Raw genomic sequence first — 16,541 nt, 5'->3', positions numbered from 1 at the left:
ATTTTTTTTTTTTAATTATTAAGTGTTCTGGTAATCTTTAATTGAAATAACTTACAGCTATATCTTCCCATATCTTCCTTCTAAAACGCGATCAGATTAAACGTCTGTTTTAGTCACTGATTTTGTCCCGAAACTGAATATATCTGTTTGTTTGAACATTTTTGGTAGCCAAAATATCGGTGCATCCCCAGTTATTAGAGAATGTTTTTCTTAGGATATCACATGGCAGAACCTTTGATTATTTTGACACAATTTTAAACAAGTTATTTTTGTTGTTGTTCTTTTAATAACAAAATAAGGCAGACAACAAGAGGACAAGTATATAAATTAAATAAAGTGCGCATTAATTTTTTCAGATATGTTTAGTATTCAGGTACAAAATGCTACAGAATACTTGTATTATTACATGTAATAAATATTTATGTGAATACTTGCCAAGATACACATTTTGATACAAGTTGTGTATTTAACCATTCAGACATGTGAGACTTTTTACATTAAGGCTGATTTATACTTCTGCATTGAGTATACACCGTCGCTATGGCATAGGCTGTTTGTACTACACGTAGCCTACGACGTAGCCTGACGTGCACCTCTTCAAAAATGTCAATTCTACGGAGACTGCAAGTGCTGTGATTGGTCTGCTAGAACCCCTCCCATGGGTCAAAAAACTGGCGCGGAGTAATCGGAGAAGAGCGAGCGTTTTCAACTTCCATAGGAATGAAAAAATGCTCTGTTTCAGGGGACATCATTACCACTATTTGTCTGCATGTTGTTGTTTTTTTTAAATAAAGATTTTTGATTGTATTGAAATTTCATAAGTGTAATCACCAATTTCAATATCACAAAATACAAGCTTAACTAACATGTTTAAAAAAAAACTGTCAAACTCACTGAAGGCAAGTAAACAGTGAGAGATAAATGAATAAAATATGAACAAAAAAAAATAATTATAAGCAATAGGACAAAAAAAAAAAACCTACAATTGAACAAAGACGCACATGAATTTGACCTACCTAAAAAAAAAAATAATAATAATAATAAAATAAAAAAAACTTCAAGTACTAGGAATAAAAAAAAAAAAGTACTACAATATAACAAATATGGAAATGAAATGGACCTATCTGAAAAATTTCAAGCACTATAGGGCTGTATAGAAGTTGTATAATAAAGTACTCAAATGTACAAAAACACTGCACAATCTTCACTGTGTAAATTAAATCTACATTTATACTTATTGAAGTTACAAAAGTGATTCAGTCAAGAGCATTGACATTTAAAATTAATGAAACTGGCAGCAGCAGGTTTATTAGGCTGCTGTCACTTTAAGACCGAATGCACTGATCTAATATAGCCTACTGATACACGTACACTTTCTTTATCTACTGTTTGTTCCCTTAAGACATAAACGACTGTTTACAAGGATAATCACAAAGACTGGCACTTTGGCACATACGAGTGAGTGTATTTGACTGTTCAAGCCCAATGAGGCACCAAAAACAACTCTGTTCAAGACTCGCACGCTATCTGAGCAGCATCTCTCACAGCACTCAGAAACACTCTCTCAGACAGTGTGCACATACAATATAACGAAAGTTCACTTCTTTCACTTCTTATTGCTCTTGAATGATTTAAAATCACTTGTTTTTAAACCGCAAGATGGGTATAATGAGTGCAATACCATAGTCCAAAACCTCCACTGGTTGACCAGTTTCTGTCTGTCAATTGTGTGTACCGTGTATATGTGTAAATGCCCTACTTGCATTTTGGATGTTACTCCATACCATATTGAGTTTTTGTTTGTGGCTTATTGTGCTTTTTTGGGGTTTTTTTAGCATCAAAAACATCCCAGGACTCAACGTTAAGGATTTATTTAGTCAGGCGGTGGATCAGATTTTTACTTGACCTGCCAAAGTATCGCATTGCAATGCATACTTTCAGTTCCGCATAGTTACTTCAAATAATTAACATTTTTTCGGATTATGTAATAATAACATAATTAAGTTGCTCCCGATCACAATACAAATTACATTCAAAACAGTTCAATGAAAACAATTTAAACTAATAATGATTTTATTGTGCAAAACATCAAATGAATTGTAGGCTACTAGATGTTTTACACGAACTAAAGCACTGATATGCAGCTGGCACAGATGCCATGTACACATACACAAAATTGTTAAAATACCCATCTCTGCAAATATTTTCGTAAACAGTCGGTTGTGTCTTAAGTGAATGCAGGGAGTTGAGAAAGTAATCGGATGTGTATCATTATTGGATCCATGCGTGTGGTCTTAAAGTGACTGTAGCTTATAAATACCTGCTGTTTTCTGTCATTGATGTTAATCAAACAACAAAACACAACTTTAACGAAGATATAAATCTATATTAAATGTATATATAAATAGTGTTATTTTACATTTTAATTACACTTATCTACCTGAAATTAATACTACAGTTAGACCTTTGTTTGTTTGTAATTTTGTTATTGTTTTTATTTATGCCTGTAATTAGTGTGGTTTGTTCTTTTTACTGACCACATGCCTTTAGTAAACTTTATTAGTTAGGTTAGTAGTTTTTGCTGTGGTATGAGAGTACTTAAAGTGAGTTTTAATTGGAAAGCAAAGTTACCCCCAATTTTTTTTTTTTTTTTTTGCTGATCCAAAAAAATCATCCGACTCAAAAACTGTAATATGATCCGAACTGTGAGTTTTGTGATCTGTTGAAACACTAGCTTATGTCACATAAAGAGAATTGACGTGCTAGATCTAAATGCGGGGCACGACAGGACTGCCCGATGGACAAGAGTTGACAGAACTGTCACTGTCCTGATCGGGCCAGTGCTCCATCGCCATGAAAGTTTGTTTTTTGTTTTTTTTTTGCACGTGTTTTTTAGCAAGAAGACGCGTATCCAGTCAGACGTGGTTTTGTCAAATTATGCCAAAATGGCCGTCTTGGAGAGTATCTTAGTAAACTTAGTCGGTTATCTTAAGCAGAAGAAAATGCATCAGTATCAGTATATCTGTGCATTGTGTCTTAAAGTGACAGCAGCCTAATATTCCTGCTGTTGTCTGTGTTTTTAATGTTAATCAAACAAGACTCACTGCAAAAAATCACTCACTGCAGTCTTGACCTAACTTTAATAAGATTAATCTATATTTAAAGGGTTAGTTCACCCAAAAATGTGAATTCTGTCATTAATTACTCACCCTCATGTTGTTCCACATCCGTAAGATGTTCGTTCATCTTTCAAACACAAATTAAGATATTTTTGTTGAAATCCGAAATCTCTGTGAGGCCTGCAAAGGGAGAAATGACATTTCCTCTCTCAAGATCCATAAAGGTACTAAAAACATAATTTAAATCAGTTCATGTGAGTACAGTGGTTCAATATTAATATTATAAAGTGACAAGAATATTTTTGGTGCGCCAAAAAAAAACAAAATAACGACTTATTTAGTGATGGCCGATTTCAAAACACTGCTTCAGGAAGCTTCGGAGCATAATGAATCAGAAAAATTAGAAAAATATTTTTGCATACTTGATGTAGGAGATTTGGTGCGGATCGGGTCGCGGTTTTTATGTCAAATGGGTCGGGTCGGGTGCGGGCAAAAATGATTGTTTCTGTCAGATATCGGGTCAGGTATGCTGTTACTAACTGCGGGTGCGGGTTTATCAAACGGGACCCATGCAGGACTCTGGCCTGAGCCCCGCTTTTGCCTCCGATACGGAGAGCAGATAAGATGAAAAAGGCAGCACGATCGGCAAAATGCTGGTGACATTTATTTAAACAATGGGCAAACAACAAAAATTATCGAGGTCATATCGATATATTGATTATCGCAATAGGCCTAGTTGGAGCCAAAGTCTGCTGTGGCCCTCCAAGAACTGAGTCTGAGACCATTTTTTTAGTAGTTTTATTTCTTTATCTTAGGGCTGCAACTAACAAATATTTTTATATCGATTAATCTATCGACTAATTTATCGAATAATTGATTAATCTAAACTAATTTCCAACAAAAATCAATTTTATTAATTAATTACATCATGCCTGCACATTAACAAACGCAGGCAGAGATCAATCTGTTACAGTGGTCCTCGCGACCCAACTTCTTCGAAAAGTATTTGGGGCCATTCACGTCGTATTAAAAAATGTGTGAAAAAAAAAAAGTGGCGCGGTTGCTCACGTTGCTTCTATAGCACGCTTTACCATTACCAGCGGCCCATCATCTTGAACAGCCCCTAACTGTTATGTTTCCTCTTCAGATGTTCATGCATCGAGCTTGTGCTGCTGCGGCATGCCAACGAAACCAGAGAGTACAAACCACCTATTTATCATCAGCTAATCTGAAGTGCTTCAGACCCCTCGGCCTTTGAAAACTTTTGCTAACAAACTCGTTTGACATCGCACTCGACTCCGCTTCACCGTCAACCTTAGAAACGTTGACGTGAGGCGTGTAACGTTAGCTCACACTAGTGGTGTGGAGAAAACTGTTCTTATTTTAGTCAAAGCTTGAAAACGAAATTTAAAAGGTAAAATAACATGAAATGATCAGTCGATTAAAAAATATTGAAGTTGACTAATTATCAGCGTCGACGCAGTCGATTATATCGACCAAATGCGGCAGGCCTACTTTATCTCTGAAACGTGTTCATTACATTGTGCTGGTCTTAACCCTGTGAGAATCCTGAAACACTTTGGAAGAAATTTTAAACAAAGTTAAACCAAATAAAGTTTGAGTTCAGCAAAAATAGATTTTAAAAACCTGATATGTCATTTTTCTTACCACAGAAGCTGGCATTGCATTAAAAACACAAACAAACTTTATTTAAAGAATCAAAACATCAAGGGGAGAAATGACAAGTTAAAGCAGCTTTGCATTGTTATGGATATGGATTTTGTGATCAGCCAAATGTGAGGCCACCTATGAATGAACCAAGTGTGAACCTGACAAACCACCCCCATCATAAACTGACTGTCTTGGCTTCTGCGTGGCATCCGCTGTGAACATGAGACACATCCGTATAGATAACGTTACATTTCTTAGGAGAGTTTAGTGATGTAATGGGTTTAATTGACTAACTTGTTCCTCTATAGTATTATTAACAGGGACTGTGACCTCTGTACCTTTGATGCTCTGACTCTGTACGTCGCCCTCGGGCAGCCTAAAGTGCACAGAGATAGCAGGGCAAAGGTGCTGGGGTTACCCATAAACAGCATTAGAGGTGTCTTCTTAATGTACGGATGACTCTAGGTCAGTGTTTTCAGCTTGTTTATAACTTCACAGTGATCTTGTAGAACCGTTGTAGGGTGAAACTCCTCTATGTATGTGCATGTCTGGTTGTTTTCCCTCCTCACAGTTTTTGTTGTCATAGCAACTCCTTCATCGGCCTCATTTAGGATGTGACCTCTGAATGAGCGGAGCAGGAATGAATGGGTTGGAGAAGAGATAAACAGAAATGTTCTTTTCTATCTGTATCTGTGCTGCTTTCTAGTAATTTATGATTCATGGTAATATCTGGAGTACTGTTCTTTGTGCTGTACGTCAGAAATGCCAAATTATCCTGTATTGCATTATGGTTACAAATCCGTGTGTGGGAGGTTGTGGTTGTAACAGTGTTATTTTAGTATCACGGAGATACTATTACAGTTTTTGTTTTATCTGTAGGGACTGGTATCGAGAACCAATTCCAAATTTTCAAGAACCGAAGTGTCGATTAGAAACGCACATTTTGATTCCCTTTATCGGTTCCTGTGTGTGCATTTTAATGTGATTTAAACCATTCAAGTGCAAAAGACTCGGCACTGAGCACGGAAAATGGCTTGCGATAGAGCTGCACGATTAATCGCATGAGATTGTCATGCGTGTCTCATCAGTAAAGCCGGTTCTGTGATTAGCGGTAAATGTCCATCACCTGCTTTCAAATGGAACGGCACTTAATATACAGAGCCGTAGTTCGCGGACAAGCTACGTGATATTGCGTAGCTTGTCTGCGAACTACGGCTCTGTATATTAAGTGCCGCTCCATTTGAAAGCAGGTGATGGACATTTGGTGTTGTCTCGCACTTGAATGGTTTAAAATCACTTTTTATGTGAGCACGCTTTAGATGTGTGTGCAGCACGGAAAACGCTTGAATGGATCCGTGCAGCTCTTAAAGTGACAACAGCCTAACATTCCTGCTGCCGTCTCTATATTGACACTAATCAAAACAACAAGACAAAGAAAATTCACTCATTCTTCTGAATAACTTTTGTTATTGTTCAGTCATATTCAGTTGTATTTATGTTGTGATTTGTTAATTAGGGCCCAAGCTCCGATGGTGTGAGAACCCTATTGTAATTGCTCAGCCAATTATTATTCTCCGAAATGAATTGCATTTTTGAGGGCCTAAACATGTTCTCAAACTCATTAAACTTTGCACGGGGGTCAGAAGTGGTGAAAATTGGTTTCAGAATTAGGTGTGGCAAAATGGCCCGATAGCGCCACCTACAAAATTTAAATTAAGTGCCCTTCGTGCTACGTTTCACGTACAGGTATGAAATTCGGTAGACAGATGTAATGGCCCAATACCTACAAAAAAGTCCCTGGGTGCAAAGTCTGAAAACCTGACAGGAAGTGAGATTTTTTTGAAATTTCTATGCAAAATGTTGGCAGTTTTTGCCATTTCCAGATGTTGTACTTTAACAAACTCTTCCTAGAGCTTTAATCAGATCTTCATCATATTTGGTCAGTCTCATCTAATCTTGAGACGTTAAATTGTGAAGATTTAGAGTTTTCGTTGAAGGACGTGTCCATGGCGGTGTTTTCAGCCTATTGATGTTTGTTCATGATATTCGGCTACAATGAAATGTTTTGCAATAAGACTTAGAATAAATGTTAATGATAGGCCTACCAAATTTTAATTATATATTTTTTTATAAACCTTATTGGAATCGAAATCACACATCAATAAGAATTGGAATCGATAAGCAGAATCAGTATCGTTAAAATTCAAACGATATCCAACCCTATTCCTTACCACTATTGTTAATTAATAATTTTATTGGAATCGGAACTGGAGCCGAAAATGTTTATGATTCCCAAACCTTTTTTTTTTTTTTTTTTTAAAACGGGGGGTAACATACACAGTTTATACCAATCTCATGGTAATCTTGAGTACCTATAGAGTAGTATTAACGATTGAGTATGCGCTAGTATATCATCCTTCATATCTCCGAAAAGTCTTTAGTTTTATCATATTTATAAAAGATAGATGCGCTGTACCAAGTCTTTCCAAAAAAAAGCAGAGCTCCCGGAGGAGTGCCTGCTATCAGTGCCGTGGGTGGAGCTAAAGTGTCACGAGGGTGCACAGCTTTTGCATAGAGATTGTCTGCAAGCTGCGACATCATTATAAATAAAAAGGAAATAAAAACGTTCGTCGTGTTTACATTATATGTGTTGAACCTGCATTCACCTTTGTGTTGCTTTTACTGCCTGGACAGTGTGGAGTCACATGGCTACACACGTGGTAGGGGGAAGTATTAACAGGATTAAAAAAACGAAATAACTGACATGGGAAAATTACATCGGTTAGAGGTTCTGAATTTCAGTTTCGATTACTTTTCGATTAATCGTCCAGCCCTATACTTGCATCAACTCCGTTGTTGCCCCGGAAAAACAAACTTTATCCACTGTTCCCTTAACTCTGTGTTCTTTGGGAAGCTGAAAAAGGTAATATTTCCCTCACAACCAAAAACACACTCCTTTGGTGACAGGAGCTGCATCTCATTTCGGAGGCTGTGTCCTCCGGAGGTCGCGTTTGAAGGCTGCATACATCATCAAGGATGTCATATTTAAGAAAAGTAACCGTAATAAAATTGACTGATATTCATTATGAGGTGTAAAATACTGTAATTTCTTTCTTTCCTTGCAATCTAATGCTTATTTATTTTAAATGAGACTGCCTCGATGATGCATGTAGCCTTCAAAGCGTGCAGCCCCTAGATTGGGACACAGCTATATTTATTACAAAAAAAAAAAGGGGCAGGAATTTTCACCACATAGCAAAAAATATATTTGGAAAGAATTAATTATTGTGTGAGTTGGGTGATATATTTTTTTTATTTTTATTTTCTTGTGGAGTGCATGGAAAAGAACAAAGCTGAAACTTTACTTTTTTACTTTGAAGACTTTTTTCCGAGTGATTTAGGAAAAGCCCCACAGAAAAGCCCTTTGAGAACCACTGCCATAGATAAATGGAATGGCTTCTGCACACACAATAATGAAATTATTTTAATTAAAGCATGATGATGAAAAAATATGATAAAAATAAGTGCTAGTAATTATTAGTAATGTATCAATGTTTTTGAAAAAGCAATCTAAAATTAATATTTCTATTTCATATAACAGCATTGCCATTTAAGCTGTGTGCGCTGAATGAATGGCGGAAAACTGAAACGTTTTGTTAGCGGGCTAATTAACTCAACCACACGCATCCTTTATGAGATTAATCAGATATTTATGCCACAGAACTTATTAGAGGTGTGACAAAACGGTTAGCTCACGAGACGAGACATGATATTGAGTTCACGAGAACAAGACGATTTTTACACAGTGTTTTTAAGAAATCCTCAGTTATGAAATGCATGACTAGAAAAATAGTCTGCAGGTGTGTTTGAAATGTTTTAACTAATCATCTTTTAATGTCATTTCAGTTCTACTGTATAATAATTCAGTATGAATTATCATATGCGGTAAAAGACAACAATACTCAAGTACTGTAAGAGGTTTTACCACAAACTCAACTGACTGACTTCTCTCCTGTATGATTTCATATGAGAACTTTTGACCTCCTAACTGAACTCCACAAATTGATCAAAGAAATAAAAACAGCATAAATTAAAATGAATGTTTTCTCTTAGTCTTAAGTACAAACAATAAGTGCAACCATAATCAAAGTAGTCTATCAATATTCAAATAGAGACCAAATTTTTCAAGCATGATACAGAGCTGAGAGATGCTTAGAACTACACAGCCCAGCCAGGGTTTTTCCTGGCTCAAAACGAGGCGGAGGTGGTAAAATCCTGATCACGGCAGACAAAAAAAAACACTTTTACACTTTGAATAGAACTTATTTAACCAGATTAATTAGAATGTTACTTGAATCATACTGTACTTGTGTTTTTAAGTTGACTAGTTAAACATAATTGAAATCAAAATCATGAATCGGTCAATCATTTTGAAAATCATTATTCCCGTCTCGAAGCACGCACACGGGAGGTCACCTAGGGAATGGGGGGTTTTGCATCGTAAGTGTATGCTGATTATCCAAATGCACATGAAGCGCCAACACCTGCCATTTAAAAAAAAAAAAAAAAAAAAGCTGTACACACACACACAGATTATAGCCTATATATAGTAGTCAACATTTGAAGTGGATCAAAACCTTTCATCAAAGTTGTCCTAAAACCTTCTTCTTAGGACAACTTGGTTCTTAGGACAACCTTGACTAACCTTTTTGATCCACTTCAAATGTTGACTGATGTATTTACTCCACATACTAAACTCTGCTAACATGGAAAACGGTGATAAATGGACCTCTCAACCTTTACACTGAGGAGATAATCTATCGTAACTTTGGACCAAGCAAAACCTGATTATGTACTTCTGCTAAGCTAGTGACATTGGGCATCAACCACACGGCAAATGTAAATACTTTTTCATATACTGTCTCCTTTCTTTTGTATTACAGTTCTCACTAATAATGTATTAGACAGGACTGTTAAATGGCTTTTAAACTGATGTAGAATTGGAGTGCTGTGTGCTTGGCATTCTCAGAGCTGTCAAAATAAGTCACCACAACAAGTGAAGCTTACGTCACTTCAGAGTTCCTAATGGCGGTGTGAATGTAACCAGGAAAACAGCATAGGGGAATTATTAGTTTTTAGGGGATCCACCCTGATGGCTACCAAGTTCCTATAAATACCTGGTGCGAAGCCCCTAGTATCTCTTTCGCGGCTTAATATGCTTTTAATAACACTGTTAAATATCATGCACATCCCACAGTTTAGCAACTGTAGACTGCATTTTACAACACTCACTTATTTGGCTGATTTGGATGTCAAGTTTGAGCTTTTAGGGAGGGACGAAAGTGCACCACAGTGAAGGAAAGGAATGTGGCAGCGGCACAATAAACGTTTCACAGTGATTATCATAATCATTGGAAGTCAAAATCGAAATCAAAAATCAATTACGATTAATCATTAATGATACTCCGCCTCATAATGTTCCAAACCTGTTTGACTTTCTTTTGAGGAACATGATCATAAAAGAACATATTTTGAAAAAATGTTTTTTTTTTGCAGTACAATGTCAACATTGTTTAGTACCCCACTGAAACGTTCTTCAGAATATCTCCTTTTGTGTTTTGCTTCAAAAACATACAACATGAATTTGAGTAAACTGACAATTTTCTAGATGTCAATGAAGACAACTATCCCTTTAAGACCATTTAGTTGATTATCCATTCAGGTGAGCCACCAACTAGTCAATTTTGAAATGTGATATCAGTTTTATTTATCAAAGGCATCAGACAAGCTGCAGCCAGTTTGATTTTGCGTTTCAGCGAGTGAGAGTTTGAGGCGAAGAGTGCTTACTGTGTGAGTGCGCTGCTGTTAAATGAGTGGAGACTTCAAACAAGTCACTCATCCCTGTCTGTCTCTGTGTCCACAGTACCGTGTGATCAGCGTAGCCTGCGTCTGAGCTGGTGACTTCTCTCTGGACCGCGTGAAAGCAGCTCTTCTGCTGAGTGCTCTTGGAGAAGATGTGTGCGCTCAGATAAGAGACTCTTCACACGAGAGACAAAAATGTGAGTCAATAACCTGACAGCTTTCCTGTCATAATTCCTGCCGGGAAATAAAAGTTTAATGTCTAAATAATGTCTGCCAAATAGGATAACGGCTTCATGAAATGTGGCGGAGGGGTTTGTGTCTGTTAGATCATGATCATGTCCCTGTAGTCTGAATGCCTTTTTTATAAAAATTTTTCACAGCAAACATATTTACTTTCAGAGGCAGTTCTTAAAAACATGGTGTTGTCTCACAGGGTTGTCACCATGCCACCGCAAAAATTAAACGCATTGAAACAATGGCAGGAATATAAAGTGAAAAAATACACAAACAATAATGTAAAATAAAACTACATAAATTATTGTATTTTACATTTTGATATTTTGTGCATGTATTTATTTGGCTGTCTTCGCATCAAGACATAACATCTCATTTGTTTGTGACTGTTACTGAATCAAAATTCAAATAATTTCTGCTGAAAGGCAAAGATTCAACTTTATGTATTTTCTGCAAGATCCCATTTCTGTCAAACATTTATTGGACGTCTTGCTTTTAAAGTAGACATTTTTATTTAGTAAGCTCAGGGATGGCGTGAGGGTGAGTAAAGCTTGGGCTAATTTTAATTTGAAAATTAACTAATCCTATAATGACAGAAATGTCATTTTTGTGTGAGCAAACCCTTCAAGGACTTTAGTTAGGTTTTACCAGAAAGTTTTATTTTTTATATTTATTATTCATTTTCATATTATTATTCATATTTCAGTTTGTCATATGTAAATGTAAAACATTTTGTGCAATTTTAAACTGCTGTATTTTTATTTTATTTTTTTTGTTTGTGTTTTGATTTTTATTGTATTTGTGTCATTAACTCTTGTATGACCTGTAACTGTTGCCTTGGTACTGAAGTACGGGACGTTCTATCATCCACACTGTATTTTTTTAGAACAATACATTTTCCTATATAATATCAAGGAACTTTTCCCAAAGCTTTTGGTGTTTCTGGCTGTGTCTCGCTCCCTGCCCTGCTGTGCATTTTTCTGAGAAATCCCAACTTTAGAAACAAGTATCAGAAGTTTATTTTTAACAGTGTCCCCAAATCTTAATCATTTGTCATGTGCAATTCGTTTTTTTTTTGATGGGTCTTCTTACAATTATTTTAAAAATAGGCTCTTTTAGAAGTTAAAAACTGGATTTTAAGTGGCAGTGAATTTGCATGTTGGTGTGTGTCAGATTTGGAGATAACGCTGACAGTTTAAATCTTAAAGATCAGACAGAGGGTGCAAAATGGTTTTAAAAATCTAAAATATGGCTTTTAGAGCCAAAAAAACTTGGCTAACATAAGAAAAATAATGAAATTATTAAAGACTGCAACATTTGAGGACCACCGCTTAAAGATCAAATTTTAAAACATCAGAATGTGTGAATGCCTTAATTTAGGACAGTAAATCTATTCGTCAGTTTCTCTGTGTATAATGTGGATCAGTGGTATGTTTGTTTCATGCACAGCAGCTTTTAAGTTTCAGGACTGCTGCTGAGATCAACATATGCTGATGAGTAAAACTGTTTCCATCTTTGATAAAATCCTTTGATCCCCCTCTTGTTTTGGAGGCTTTAGTCTGTTTGGTTTATGTATCCTCAGTTAGCTAAAGTGCGCTTTTAAATTGTATGGCGAATAAAGACGGTGTTCTCAACAGTACAAAAGAGGAATCATGCTTGGCGGACGCTTGTTCTGTTATTATCTTAGGCTGATGATCTCCAGGTTAATGCCTAGTGAAAGTGCACCGGAAAACAGTCTAAACTATTGCGTCTGTTGTTGTAGTGTTGTCAAAAGTACCGACTTCGATACCAAGTCGGTACTGCAATTTTAAAAATGTGACTCTTTGAGCGCTGTTGAGCGGTTTTGTAAACGCCTCTGATTGGTCATTGTGTTCACGCACTCAACAGATAAGTCTGTGATTGGCTCCAATGATCAAAGCACGGGAGTGTTTGAAAGCACACAGAAGTGTTTGAAAGCACACAGAAGTGTTTGAAAGCGGGAGCATTTGAAAGCAACGTTGAAAACAACATCTTTGCAAGCGCTCAGTAAAGAGCGTCATTGATGCTCCGTCACATTTATAAAATTTCAGTACTGACTTGGTATCAGAGTTGGTACTTTTGACAACACTAGTCTGTTGTGTGAATGTGGATGTAATGGGGAGCTTGTGCTCTGAATGAGTGTGTCATAAAACATACACTACTTTTCAGAAGTTTGGGGTCAGTACGATAACACTTATTCAGCAAGGATGTGTTAAATTGACAACATTTATAATGTTAGAAAAGATTTTGGTAGCACTTTATTTTTCACATATACATACTATATACAATAACTGGGTATTAACTAGGTACAACCCTGAACCTACCTCTAAACCTAATCTTAACCCATCTAGTTACCTATATTATTCAGTACTTTCTTGGTAAGTACACTGTAAGTACATTGTACACAAGTGCACGTACTGGGCAGCATTTCCCAAAAGCATCGTATGCTCAAGTTAATCGTAGCTCCATTGCCACCAATCGAGCTACGATCAACTTAGGCTTACGATGCTTTTGGGAAATGCTACCCTGTACAATAAAGTGCAACCAAGCGGTTGAACTGTTAACATTGAAAATCATAATGTTTCTTGAGCAGCAAATCATCATATAAGAATGATTTCTGAAGGATCATGTGACACTGAAGACCGGAGTAATGATGCTGAAAATTCAACTTTGATTTACAGGAATAAATTACATTTTAAAATAAAATAAAATACAAAACCATTTTTTAAAATTGTAATACCCCAACCTCAAGTAACCCCAAACTTTTGACCTGTAGTGTGTTTTGAATCAGAAATAAAATCTTACAACAATGCCATCAGAAATGAAGATAAAATCACACTAAAAACTGTTTTTTTTCCGGCTGCTCAAGCTAAGTGCCTTTGTGTAAACAAAAAAGGAAATTAGCCTGTAGCAATAAGATAGGACTTTTATGTTGATTGTTTATGATTGATCTTATTCATAAATTTACAAAACTGCACCAGGCAGACAACATTTTGAGCTAGGCTTTAGAGCTGTGTGCGTGAGTGTTTGTTTGTATCAGTGTCAAAAATAGTTGACTTGTTTCTGCTTGTGGCCTTTTGAAGAAGATCTGTGTCCTCCAGAGGACATGTCTGCTGCTGTGAGCGCGTACGAGTTGCGACGGGTGCGTGCAGCGCAGCGGCTGTATGACAGGAGGCAGAGAATGGTTAAGGTGTCTGTTGGCGCTCTTGTGTGCCAGTGTATGGCTACTGTGTCAGCGCAGGGCACATCGCCGCAAACGACAGATGTCCCGTGTGCCACAGGAGGCTTGCGTTAGGAGCAGATGGGGAGAGAGGAGAGCTCCCTCTTCATTTCACTCAATGGATCACATGAAAGCCTTTTATTGTCCTGCTTCTGTGTATCCTGTACTTCCCTCTTTTCTTCATGAGCTTACTCTCAACTGCTTTACCCTTTATACTCCTCCCTGATGCAGACACACACACACACACACACACACACACATGTAGGAAGAGCAGATTACTTGTCCCTGTTCTCTCCAGCCAGGTCCCTGTTGGCTGGAGCTTCTCAAATGTTTAGATGATTAATGGGCTCAGAAGTCTGAAGGCGCTCGCTGCCGCCGCTGCCTTCTCATCCATTCCTCCCATCCCCCCTTGTTCTCCTCACTTTCCTCCCCTCCCCAGTCCAATCTATGTTTGAATGCAGGAGTGTGTGCGCACACACAGACACACACGCACACAGAAACAGTCACCAAATGCTGGTGAGGGTCGTCGCAGCCTCTCAGAGTTGTGCTTTGTCACTCGGGCAGCTGCTGTATTGTCTCAGGCGGTGTTGGAGAAGGCACGTGCTCTCTGGGTGGAGGGATTGCCGCTGGTTGGCCAGGCTCTGGCATTCTGCTGCAGAGGGCTTCCTGACAGAATGTGAAATTGGAGGATGTCTCTTCCTCCCCCCAGCAATACACACAGCCTAAAGACATGGAAAACATACAGATTTCCCAAACACACCCACCCACACACTTAAAGGAGTGGTTGAGTCCTGTGATGGGGCAGTAAAAGTGAGTGCAGATGGTCGGACTGGGTAGGTTTACCTGGAATGTGAGTGGTTGAGGTCAAAGGTTAGGGTTCCTGTCCCCTCTTGTAGTAAGGAAGCATTGTATGTGTGTGTGTGTGTGTGCAGGTTTTGCTATACTTGTGACCAAAAAAATGTCCTCCCTAATATAGAGAAATACCTTGATAATCAGTTTGTCTTCACTACTTAAAAATGCCTTGCTTTAAATGACTTACTTATAAATTTGAACCTCTTAACTGGTTGTATGAATAATGTTTGCTTTAACAAGCACCGGTAATTAATTAGCCTTTAGAAGACTAATGTGGCATAGTTCAATGTTGACCTGTGCTCATTTAGTGTGAGTTTGAACCCGACTTATTTTTTTTCCCTCTGTACTGCAAGTACAAATGAAAGTAGCAAACGACGTAAAAAAGACAGAGGTTACTGAAAGTGTTTATATCTGGGCAGAAGGTGAGTAAGGGTTTGGGTTTAGAAAGCAGCTTACACAGGATTCTCCCCGTCACATCTGTTCATCGACATTGTATATGCTGTTGTGATCTCATCTCTTTAGAGATCCGTCACTCTCACATGGCACACCCCTCTTTTATTCTCACTGGCATTCAATACATGATAATTGCTTGTTGTCTTCTAGTGTAAATCCCTCTCCCTTTTGGGTAAGAATGATTGTTTACAAGTGTCCTTTAATGAGGCAGAATCAAATCTACATGGACCTTAGAGTAGACACTGGATTTAATTCGACATGAATTAATATGAGGCTTTAAGGGTTAGAAGTACAGCCTGTTCATGAGGTCCTAGGTCACAACACTTTTTTTGGGGGGGGGATTCTTGGGGCATATAAATACATCTTTAAATTACTTAGTTTAATTGCATTTTACTTTAAGCATTTTGAATCTTGGGTACAAGATTTGAAATATTAATGTTCCTCTGATGGACTAAAATAAGCATTTAAATAATTTCAGAGCAAATACATAAATATTCAAATGCATATAAATGTTGGCGACATGTTGATCTATAAACCTTAGTTGTAAATGTTCAACTGTTGACTTGAGTATTCAGCTTTGACAGTCCCTGGAGTGTGTTGTTCCATTTGGGATCAGTTTTATTTTTTTTTTTCCTTCCCCTCTGTGACCTACCAGTTACAGGAGCTCACAAGCTACTGCTCTTCTGTTGTTTTCTCTCTCGTAACACTTTCCCCTCCACCATGTGCTGACTGTCAGCGTGGGTGACTGTGACCACTGTGTAACTGGGTGGTCCTGAACTGAAAGTGATAGAAAGTGAGGTAAAGGTGGCAGAGAGGGACGGGGGAGGAAGGAAATTAGCCTGAGTCATGATGATGATGATGAGGTGTCTGTGGACAGATGGTGGGTTAATGACATCAGGGAACAACACAGTTGATGTAGTCTGTAGGTCTTTCGGGGAATGAGAGGTTGTCCCAGTCTGTCACACAAACATTGTTTAATTCTGTGCTTAAAGGAATAGTTCACGTAATAATAAAAATTGTCATATTTACTGTGTCATTCCAAACTCCTAATTTTCCACACAGTGGAAGACTACAGTGACTGTCAAACTCTAGAGCATCATACACTGTAAAAA

At 37.5% G+C, this 16,541-nt stretch overlaps 1 protein-coding gene across 3 annotated transcripts in view; it reads left to right on the top strand.

Annotated features, from left to right (window-relative positions):
- Nucleotides 1-16,541, top strand: part of brd4 (bromodomain containing 4) — a 60,177-nt gene that overhangs the window by 2,354 nt on the left and 41,282 nt on the right. For 2 of the 3 annotated variants that reach the window (XM_067382597.1, XM_067382593.1), the window contains exon 2: nt 10,714-10,849. The exons of the other annotated variant lie outside the window; for it this stretch is intronic. The gene's annotated coding sequence lies outside the window, so the exon portion shown is untranslated. The remainder of the gene's footprint in view (nt 1-10,713; nt 10,850-16,541) is intronic. 3 annotated transcript variants of the gene reach the window in all.

Source organism: Chanodichthys erythropterus, chromosome 3, assembly GCF_024489055.1.
Source record: "Chanodichthys erythropterus isolate Z2021 chromosome 3, ASM2448905v1, whole genome shotgun sequence".
Taxonomy (NCBI): Eukaryota; Metazoa; Chordata; class Actinopteri; order Cypriniformes; family Xenocyprididae; genus Chanodichthys; species Chanodichthys erythropterus.
Note: the sequence above shows the minus strand (reverse complement) of the source record. Positions and strands in the feature narration are given on the sequence as shown.